The sequence below is a fragment of the Galeopterus variegatus genome, unplaced genomic scaffold, assembly GCF_000696425.1.
Source record: "Galeopterus variegatus unplaced genomic scaffold, G_variegatus-3.0.2 Scaffold7596, whole genome shotgun sequence".
Lineage (NCBI taxonomy): Eukaryota > Metazoa > Chordata > Mammalia > Dermoptera > Cynocephalidae > Galeopterus > Galeopterus variegatus.
The window spans coordinates 1-10,956 of NW_007733707.1; the positions used below are offsets into that span (position 1 = coordinate 1).

A 10,956-nucleotide genomic window follows, 5' to 3' on the forward strand; every position below is an offset into this window, starting at 1 on the left:
GCGGGTGCATTGTGCATGCTTGTGTGCATATGCATGCAAGGTGGATGGGTGTGCACATGTGTGTGAGTGGGAACCCATTTGCATCCACATGAAAACCGTTAGGACTAGGGCTGTTGTCCCAACCCAAAGGGAATAGGGCCGGGGGCTGTGCTCCTTTTTAGTCTGAATCCAGGGTTCTCGCTGAATCCAGGGTTCCAGTCACACGGTGATGGGGATTTGGGACTTAAATTTGTCTGACCGCCTGCTAGGCCATGAGCTCCATGGTGGGGGCCTAAGACCAGTCCCCAGGCCCAGGGGCAGGTGGACCAAGTGGCTGGGGAAGATCCCGGCGGGGGGTGGATGTGCCCCTACAGTGTCATTTGCAGAGAGGGTCTGTGCGTGTCTAGGGGGCTCTTCCAGCTGCTGCCTGAGTCTTGTCAGGGCTGTCCTCGGTGCCTCTCCTCAGAGTGCTCTCCTGCCTGCATCCCCTTGAGCCTCTGGGCAGAGGTCATAAAGAGACACCACAGGTGGTGTCCTCCTTTGCCTTTCTGGCCCGAGTTGTAGGGCGCTTGGGCTGTTTCTGGTTTCATAGATTATTTTTGTAGTAAAAAGAAAAAATGAACTTTATTAATTTGGAAAGCGAATAAACAACCATCCTGAAACAGGCTTTAGAGACACTGCTGAACCCTCCCAGTCCTCTAGGAAGCAGGAGGATTTCAGCCCTTCTGGCAGAATGAGGGGGTCCAAGGAGGCTGAATAGGCGCTGTTCCCCAGTGGAGCCTCGGGGAGCCCATGAAGCCGCCTGGCCTGTGAGTCAGAACCGTCCTGCGTCTGCCCTCGGCACCATCACGGAACAGCTGTCAACCCTGCAGGTCCCATCACCACTGAGAACAAGTTGGATTTTGATGAGCACAATGAGATGAGACAGCCGGGGCAGCATAGATGATTCTTGGGGGCAGCTTGGGGGAGAGCCTTGCTTGATCTGCTGGGGGGGCTGTTGCCAGGAGTACAACAGGGGACCTTTGGAGACTTTGGGCTCTCTACATTCAGCCCGGGCCCACTGCAGGCCTTCTTTCTGGTGTCCTAGTGTCCCCACGTCCAACTGTAGAGGACACAGTTGCTTCCTCTGCCTCTCAGCCAGCAGAGCTCTCTGAGCCCACGGAAAGGTCTGGCCAGGAGCTGCCTGGCTCAGGGAATCCTGGATTGTCACAGTGGGAAGGGCCTTAAAAACAGCAGCAACAGCAATAGCATCTCTCCTGTGCCCGGTGCTGACTCACACGAGCACGTCACAAGGGTTCCCTCAGTTACCCTCACAAGAGCCCCGGGAAGTAGGTGTCCTCGTTGCCCGTTCACAGCTGAGGACCCAGAGGCCCAGCAAGGGGAATCACTGCCCCACAGCCATACGACAGCAGAGCTGGGTCTTGCAAGTGGCCCTGTGTGACCCCAACTTTGTGGCCCTGATGCCATGCAGTTCTGTGTGGGTGGGCATAGGCGGTCACACTGCCCCCGTGGCTCATCATGGGCTGGATCATTCAGCAGCTGAGGTCACTCTGGCTCACCCAAACCCTGTTGATTTACTTGTGGCCAAAATTGCATTAACTCAGGCTGACTGCAGAAGTTAGCTCTCTTCTCCTGCTCCTACTTAACAGCTGGAAATTTCTTTTCTTAATAAGATAAAAGGAAAAGGAAATTCTTTACAATTACGTAACAGTTGCAGGGAAATGAATAAATGGTACAAATTTATCAAAACCTTCAAGAGCACCATTCTGGTCCTGCACCCTGCTGTGCCCCCATTTTACAGATGGAGAAGCTGAGGTGAGACCTATGCTGAAAGCTGTTGGGGCAGGCGGGGCACCTCCACCTTCTCCTGCTGATTTTCTGATTAGACCTCCTCCACCTCCTTGGGCCGGCCCGCCCTTGCCGACTGTGTGTGAATGTTTCCTTGGGGGCTCCTGGAAAAGATTATCCCCTTTGTTGAAAATCAAAGCAAGCAAGTCATTTTTTCCAAAAACATTCTCCTGAACAGCAATATCGAGAGTGTCTTTTTGTATTTTTCTCTGGTTATTACAGGCGCTGGGGTGCCTGCTGGTGTGTGGGCTGTGGTTCTAATTGTCTTGAAAGGGAGGGAAGATTAAAAGGAGAGGAAGGAAAATATGGTCTTCATTTTCCTTGTACTGAGGAAGAAAATGAAAGTCAGGGGATTTCATTCAAAAGCAGTTTGATCAGGTTTGGTTGTTTTTAATGCCCAAAAGGAAATTCTGCAGATTTAAGATCTCTTTAAACAAGCCCAGAGAATGGGCTGAAATGCAAACCCCTAACTGGATTTAGTTTATTTTTCCTACTGATTTTTTTTTTTTCAAACATCTAAGGGCTCCTTGGAGGAAAAACAAGATTATAGCAGTAACCCTGGTGTTAAATATTTAATTCCTGGTTTAGTAGTTAGTAGCATCTTGTATTTTTATTACCCTTAAATAAAATGATGAACCACAGGGACTTCAGCACAGAAAGAGGTGTGCACCTGTATTTTTAGGGCTGCTGGAGAAAGCACATTCATTTCCACTTTAATTGTATTCCCTTTAGTCACATCCATGAATACTGGATGAGCCGGCAGAAGGGTATTTAAAAATACAGTAGATCTACAAAAAGGAAAAAAAAAAAAAAAGGGCCGGCCCGGTGGCGCACTGCTACAGTGCGCTGCTTGGGAGCGCAGCGGCACTCCTGCCGAGGGTTCGGATCCCACATACAGACCGCTTCCTGCTCACTGGCTGAGCGAGGTGCGGGCGCGACACTGAGGGTTGCGATCCGTTGCCGGTCACGAAAAAAGACAAAAAGGAAAAAAATAAAAAATAAATAAAAATAAAAATACAGTAGATCTTAACTTTCAAAATATCTTTTTCCCCTTTGCTTTTGAAATCAAGTCTAAACCATCACAATTATTTTTAAATAGAAATGCCTTCAGACTTTCCTTCAGTTACAAATCTTCTTTGAATCATTTTTAAATTGATTTTCATTAAATTGACCATAAGAGGTTGAAGAGTCTCTTCTGAGTTAATTTTCCATCCTGCCAAAGCAATGAGCGATTTTCTCCTTTCGTGTCCCACTTTGAAGAACTGTCGTAGCAGTTTCCCACAGACCCGCGAGGAGGGGTAGATCTGGCCAGTTTGAAGGGTTCTAGTGATCCCCTGTATGGCGGCCGTCGGAGCAGGCGGGGGAAGCTGAGTCACAGTCAGGTATGCAGGTCTCTGCCTTTGTAACAAAATATCAGGAGGAAAACCCATCCACCTGGTGTGGTCATTAGGAGGCTGATGGCCGATCAGAGAAATTTGACAAATTTAAAAAATAGGTCAGTAGGAGACCCCTGACCTACCCTTGATCTTGGCTTGGTGCCTCCTGCCTCCACTGGGTCTGGAGAAGGCAGGGTCACTGGAAAAGCTTAGAAATCTCTGAGTCCTCAGAGCCCTCCAGGGGCCTCTCTGGCCAGCGTGGCCTGCGTCAGACTCTTTGAGGGCTAAGGCTCCTCAGCTGGGTTGGTGAGAGTCCCAGAATCTGTGCCACTTTAGGAGACAAGCCACCTGGGGGGCCACCTGGGGGTGTCATGGCCGAGTGTGGAGCAACATGCCGGGTCTGCATCCCATCCCCTCACCTGCAACTTGTGGACCCCGCCTGGAGGGCCGTGGGAGGGTGGGGGGTGATGCATTCACACCCAGCTCTTGGAAGGCAGCAGTTTCCATGGAGCTGGTGTGAGCCATGGTAGCCAATGCATCCCAAGGAGAGATGTGGACGACCCTGTGCTGGGGCCGAGGTCTTCTTTGGAGTCTCAGCAGAACTGCCTGTGTCTGCAGTGCCTGACAGGGTCCATCCTGCATCCTCCACCAAGAGTGGCCCCTCTGAGCAGCCACCACAATTCAGGCGATTCCTGATGATGGCACATCGGGCCCTGGGCAGCTTTTTCGATGTCCTGACAGAGTGACCCCATGCCCACTGGAGGGTCTCATGCCTGAGGATGCTGCCTCCTAAAACTTATTGGGAGCTACTTCTGAGACCATCTGCAGACTCTCCTGTTTATAGCTGGGGATCAGAACCGGGGATCAGTAGCAACACTAGGACACACAGTCAGGCTGCACTCTGACTCCTGACACAGCGCCACTGTCCCCCACCACCAAGGTGCCTCCCGGTCAGCCCACAGAGACTGGACTGCGGGGACCACCAGCAGGGAAACTGTCTTCCTACCAAGAGGGTCTTGGAATAGAAGGTCTTGTTACAACCTTCACCACCTCCAAATTCATGTGAAATAGGCGTGTTTTCCAGGGCTAAAGCATAAGGTGAGGAGTTTCTTCCCCTCCGAGTGCCTATTATGCAGTGTTTCCCTTCGCTGTAAGGAATCCATTTTCTGGGAACTTTAGTACAGCATGTTCCAGCCAGCATATAAATAATTCAGACACATAACTGCCTTTTCTGTCCTTCCTGGGCTTCTGCCCTCCTCATTTTCAAGTGACCCCTGACTCTCACATGCAGTGGGTGAGAAGTCCCTACGGTGAGCAGGGACAGGCTCAGCCAGCACTGGTCCAGGCGGCGGCCAAGACCCAGGGGGCCCTCTCACGTCTGCAGCCACCGCGAATGGAGAGCTCGTTGTTCTAGCTCACGCATGACGGTTCAGGTCCGATGGTGACCCATCCCGAGAGAGACCAGGTGCATAAGAACAAGACGTGTAAGTTCTGCCAAACAAAAGGATGTCCCCCCCACCCTCACGGGGCTAAAGCAAGTGCTGCCAATATTAGCAGGAAATATCGACTGTGTACTCCAGGACCCAAAGGTCACGCTGACATTACTGCTGGGGGTGGGTAGGCCCCTCTCACCTTCCAGATCAGCTACCAGCCGAAAACCTGGTATTAAACAGCTTAATATATCTCATTAATGACAAGGTGGTGGTTTTCTGCTGTGAGTGATGGGAAGATTATCCAAGATAGAAAGACTAATTTTTTGCCTCCACGCCTTCATTTGGTGAGTCAGGGATCCATTGTGTGCTTAGGAGGAGAGAGGAAGCAACTATCTTATCTGGTCTTTTGTTTCCCTGAGATTGGCCCTGGAGGAGGGAATCAAAGACAATTGGGGAGCCGAGACCAAGATATCAGGTCCTGGTCCCTAGAATATGTAAATGTCCCTTATTTTGAAAAGGGTTCTTTGGAGATGTGATTAAGTTAAGGACTTTGAGATGAGGCCATTACCCAGGATTATCCGAGTGGTCCCTAAATGCAATCATGTGTCCTCATGAGAGGGAGACAGAGGGATTTTTGACACACACGGAGGAGAAGGCCATGTGAAGATGGAGGCAGAGATGGGAGTGATGCGGCCACAAGCCAAGGAGCACCTGGAGCCACCAGAAACTGGAAGAGGCAGGAAGGATCCTTCCCAGAGCCCCTGGAGAGAGTGCAGCCTTGCCCATACCCCGGTGTTGGACTTCTGGCCTCCAGAACTGGGAGAGGATAAATTTCTGGTTTTAAGCCACCAGTTTGTGGTTACTTGTTACAGCAGCTCCAGGAAACCTATAGATAGGACTTCTGTGTCCCGGTGTTTAGAACATGAGGAGCCATTCATGGGGCTCGTGAGGATGGGGGATGGCTGGGCTGTCCGGCTGGCATGCCTCGCCTTGGCTTTGCTGGCTCCTTAACTTCTTTGAGCTTCAGTTTTCTCATCTGTAAAATGGGTCTAGTAGTAATGCCTGCCAAATAGAATTTGATAATTAGATGATCCAGGATAAATGAAGCACCGAGAAGAGAGCCTGGCACAAAGAAAGTTCTATGTAAGTGTTTGCTATTATCAATAATGTACTGAATAATATATATATATATATATATATATATATATATATATATAGGATAAATGAATGGAAAAGAGTCACAGAAAGCTGGCTGCAGTGTGGACCCACTGCCAGACCCATGGATAGTCCATGTGGGGCACAGGCTGGTCCCAGGCCAGTTCTTCTGTCGTCCAGCCATGCATGTCCTCCGTGACTGCCTCATCCTAGCCTAGCCCTAGAAAAGGCTGCAAATGTTCAGCTCTGTGCCTAGACTGGAGCCACACCCAGCGGACACATCATAGCTTAGTGGTTAAAAGCTGGGACTCTGGAATGTCAGCTAGTGCTGGTTACAAATTTTGGCTGTGTCTCTTACTAGCCTTGGCTGGTTACTTTGTCTCTGTGTGCCTCAGTTTCCTCATCTGTAAAGTGGGGAAAACAAGGACATCAGGTTCCCAAGTTGTTGTAAGTATCTGATGAGACAAAGTAGGTGTACAACAGGCAGTGCTACTACTGTAACTATTATCATTATTTAGGTACCTCCTGGAGCAAAATCGTGCAAGCCCCAGTGGTTCCAGCTGATAGTGCTGCTGGGAACAGTAGGGTCCTATTATAGTCACTGTAACTGTCAGCAGAATGTTCCCATAGCAATGTTCATCTCAGAAGAGTGGCTTCTTGTTGGAATCCATTAGGACCCGAGTTCTTTGATTCAGCACTTGGTGGGAGGGTAAATACCCCTCCTGGATCTTGACCAATGCGTAACGATGTTCATTCGTTCATTTGACATGCTTTTACTGAGCACCTACTGCGGGTCAGCTGTTAAACCATGATCAAGTGACATGTAATTCAGAAACGGATCAGTGCTAAGAAGATAAAATGAGGTGATGGCTTAGACCAGGATTAGCGAACTTCTTTAAAGCCTGTGGGGGTGAATATTGTCGGCTTTGCAGGGCAGTCTCTGTCACAAGTACTCAGCTCTGCTCTTGCAGCATGAAAGCAGCCATAGACAGTAGAGAAATGGACTATCTAGGCTGTGTTCTAATAAAACTTTACTTACAAAACTGGACAATGGGCTGGATTTGTCCTGTGGGCAGTAGTGTTCCAACTCCTGGCCTAGACCTGTGAGTGGAGCAAGTCTGTTCGTTAGAAAAAATGGTCAAGGAAGGTGATCCTGAAAGACAAGGGCCAGAGTGTTCCAGGCTGGGGGGCAGCAAGTGCAAAGGTCCTGTGGCAGGAGCAGGCAGGTGTCAGCAGGCTTTGCCCGATCAAGAATCAGGGAGGCGGGGCCGGCCCGGTGGCGCACTGCGCTAGTGCGCTGCTTGGGAAGCGCGGCGGTGCTCCCGCTGAGGGTTCGGATCCCACATACGGACCGGTTCCCGCTCACTGGCCGAGCGAGGCGCAGGAGCAACACCGAGGGTTGTGATCCCGTTGCCGGTCCCGGTCCTGTACGGGGGCGACACTGAGGGTTGCGATCTGTTGCCGGACAGGGAAAAAAAAAAAAAAAAAAAAAAAAGAATCAGGGAGGCTGGTGTGGTGGATGCCCTGTGTGATGGACAAATGGTGAGAAATGGGGTTGGGGTGGCAGCAAGGGCCATGTCATGGTAACGGGATTCATTCCAGTGCAGCAGAGGCCCCTGGAGGGAGTAGCAGTAGTAGCATGATCTGGTGGAGCCTGGGGAGATCAGAGCTGGACACACTAACCAAAAGGTGGATGGTGCTTAAAGACACAAATCAGATGGGGTCCCCTTGGGAGAAAGGTCCCAGGGTAGGTCATCCAGCGACCATACTGTGCATCCTAGCTGCTGAGAGTGTACCTGGCAAGCCCTGGCTTGGATAGAAGTTCACCTGCTTCCTTAGAGAGTGAGTGGGGTAGCGCCAGGCCCAGGTGATTGTCTGTACAGGTGCATGTGTTTCTGGCTGAGTGGGTGCCCACTGATGTATGCAGACTTTCCAGAGGCTTTGCAGCTCTTCTTATAGCCTTTTAAATGCCCGGTTTTCTTCCTGCTTGTCTTGCAGGATTTGGGATGGTGGCAGTTTTCCATGATGCATAGAAGGTGGATGCGTGGCCCACCCCTCTTAGGGCCTCAGTTTCCCATCTGCATCCAGGGACCTCGGATGGCCCTTAGCTCTGACTAGGACTCTGAGGACTGTGGCCTCTGGAAATGGCTGTGAACCCCTCTCTGTGCCCAGCAGCCACCCTTTCCAAGAGTCTGGCTGGTGGTTTGCTGTTAGTTTCTGCCTTGGCTCCTGTATCCGTTCAACAGGTCAGCCATCCCTGCTTTATGGGACATGCTGACCCAAGCAGGCATTTGGCTCACCCCACAGGACTGAATGCCCCCTTTCCTGACCGGCCATGGGCCATGGCTGGGCAGCCCCCTGCGAGGAAGGGAGGGAGGAAGAACACTGGGTCACTTCTTGGAGAGACCCGTATGTGCACCTGTTCCCCATCAGCCCTGGAGAGGGTGGGAGTTGGGGTGGGGGCTCTACATGAGCGGACCCTCCCCACTCTTCATTCTCTCCATGTGTTGGGGGAGAGAATATGCCCCAGCCCACACCCCACCAAGCTCTCATCAAAGGCTCTCTCTGGGAACATCCGCCCCAGAGCCATTTTGGGACTGGATCGAAGCAGGGCCTCTTAGACCCCAACACATGGCCTTGAATTGCGGCCCCTGTTTTCTGGCCGAGTGGCCCTGGACTGGCCATCTCCCCGTCTATAGGGTGTGAGTGTCGTGAAGATTCGGGGAGTGAATTCACCTAAACCGCTTAGCACAGCACTCAGCTCAAAGAAAGAACCACATAAATGCTGGCTTTTGTTCCTTCATAGGATTTGCTAACGAGCTGCCAGTTCCCTGTATTTTTAACCGAAGGAGACGTTTTCTGTTTTCCCACGAATTATAGGACGTTGAGGTCCCATGTTGAACTCAAGTTGGAAGAGGCAAATCCAGTCTCAAAATGGAGGTAAAACCGCTGCCTGGTCACCCACAGCCCAACTCCAGCTGATGCCACCACTGGGGGCAGGAGGGCCATGATCCAAAGGAATCAGAGCAGTTGAGAGAACTGTTTATTGGTGGCCTGAGCTTTGAAACTACAGGTGATAGTTTAAGAGAACATTTTGAGAAATGGGCCACACTCACAGACTGTGGTAATGAGAGACCCTCAAACAAAGCGTTCAGGGGGCTTTGGTTTTGTGACTTATTCTTGTGTTGAAGAAGTGGATGCAGCAATGTGTGCTCAACCTCACAAGGTTGATGGGCGTGTAGTGGAGCCAAGGAGAGCTGTTTCTAGAGAGGATCCTGTAAAGCCTGGTGCCATCTAACAGTGAAGGAAATCTTTGTGTTATTAAAGTAGAAACAGAAGAATATAATTTGAGAGACTGCTTTGAAAAATATGGCAAGACTGAAACCATAGAAGTTATGGAAGACAGGCAGAGTGGAAAAAGAGAGGATTTGCTTTTGTAACTTTTGATGATCACGATACAGTTGATAACATCATTCTTCAGAAATACCACACTATTAATGGGCATAATTGTGAAATGAAAAAAAGCCCTTTCTTAACAAGAGATGCAGTCTGCTGGATCACAAAGAGGTCATGGAGGTGGAGCTGGCAACGTTATGGGTCATGGAGGAAATTTTGGAGGTGGTGGAGGTAATTTTGGCCATGGTGTAAACTTTGGTGGAAGAGGAGGTATGGTGGTGGAGGTTGTGGGCAGCCAAGGTAGTTATGGAGGATGTGATGGCAGATATAATGGATTTGGAGTTGAGGGTGGCAACTACAGTGGTGTTCCTGGTTATAACAGTAGAGGGGGCTAACTGTCAACGTTATGGGTCATGGAGGAAATTTTGGAGGTGGTGGAAACTTTGGTGGAAGAGGAGGCTGTGGTGATGGTGAGGTGGTGGCAGCCGAGGTAGTTATGGAGGAGGCGATGCTGGATATGATAGATTTGGAGGTGAGGGTGGAACTATGGCTGTGGTCCTGGTCATAGCAGGAGAGGGCGATGGTGGTGGTGGAGCAGGATGTGGAAACCAAGGTGGTGGATATGGTGGCGGTGGTGGAGGGATGTGATGGTTACAATGAGGGAGGAAATTTTGGCGGTGGTAACTATGGTGGTGGTGGGAACTAGAATGATTTTGGAAATTATAGTGGACAGCAGCAATCAAATTATGGACCCATGAAAGGGGGTAGTTTTGGTGGAAGAAGGTCGGGCAGTCCCTGTGGTNAAAACCGCTGCCTGGTCACCCACAGCCCAACTCCAGCTGATGCCACCACTGGGGGCAGGAGAGCCATGATCCAAAGGAATCAGAGCAGTTGAGAGAACTGTTTATTGGTGGCCTAAGCTTTGAAACTACTGGTGATAGTTTAAGAGAACATTTTGAGAAATGGGGCACACTCACAGACTGTGGTAATGAGAGACCCTCAAACAAAGCGTTCGGGGGGCTTTGGTTTTGTGACTTATTCTTGTGTTGAAGAAGTGGATGCAGCAATGTGTGCTCGACCTCACAAGGTTGATGGGCGTGTGGTGGAGCCAAAGAGAGCTGTTTCTAGGGAGGATCCTGTAAAGCCTGGTGCCATCTAACAGTGAAGGAAATCTTTGTGTTATTAAAGTAGAAACAGAGGAATATAATTTGACAGACTGCTTTGAAAAATATGGCAAGACTGAAACCATAGAAGTTATGGAAGACAGGCAGAGTGGAAAAAGAGAGGATTTGCTTTTGTAACTTTTGATGATCACGATACAGTTGATAACATCATTCTTCAGAAATACCACACTATTAATGGGCATAATTGTGAAATGAAAAAGCTCTTTCTAGACAAGAGATACAGTCTGCTGGATCACAAAGAGGTCATGGAGGTGGCGCTGGCAACGTTATGGGTCATGGAAGAAATTTTGGAGGTGGTGGAAACTTTGGTGGAAGAGGAGGCTGTGTTGATGGTGAGGTGGTGGCAGCCAAGGTAGTTATGGAGGAGGCAATGCTGGATATGATAGATTTGGAGGTGAGGGTGGCAACTATGGCTGTGGTCCTGGTCATAGCAGGAGAGGGCTATGGTGGTGGTGGAGCAGGATGTGGAAACCAAGGTGGTGGATATGGTGGCGGTGGGGGAGGGACGTGATGGTTACAATGAAGGAGGAAATTTTGGCGGTGGTAACTATGGTGGTGGTGGGAACTAGAATGATTTTGGAAATT

The 10,956-nt window shown here is 50.1% G+C and overlaps 2 pseudogenes; both read left to right on the forward strand.

Moving 5' to 3' along the window:
• The first annotated feature begins 8,725 nt into the window (after nt 1-8,725).
• On the forward strand, nt 8,726-10,082 carry LOC103607623 (annotated as a pseudogene).
• A 93-nt stretch (nt 10,083-10,175) lies between these two features.
• LOC103607621 overlaps nt 10,176-10,956 on the forward strand; it is a 1,119-nt pseudogene continuing 338 nt past the window's right edge.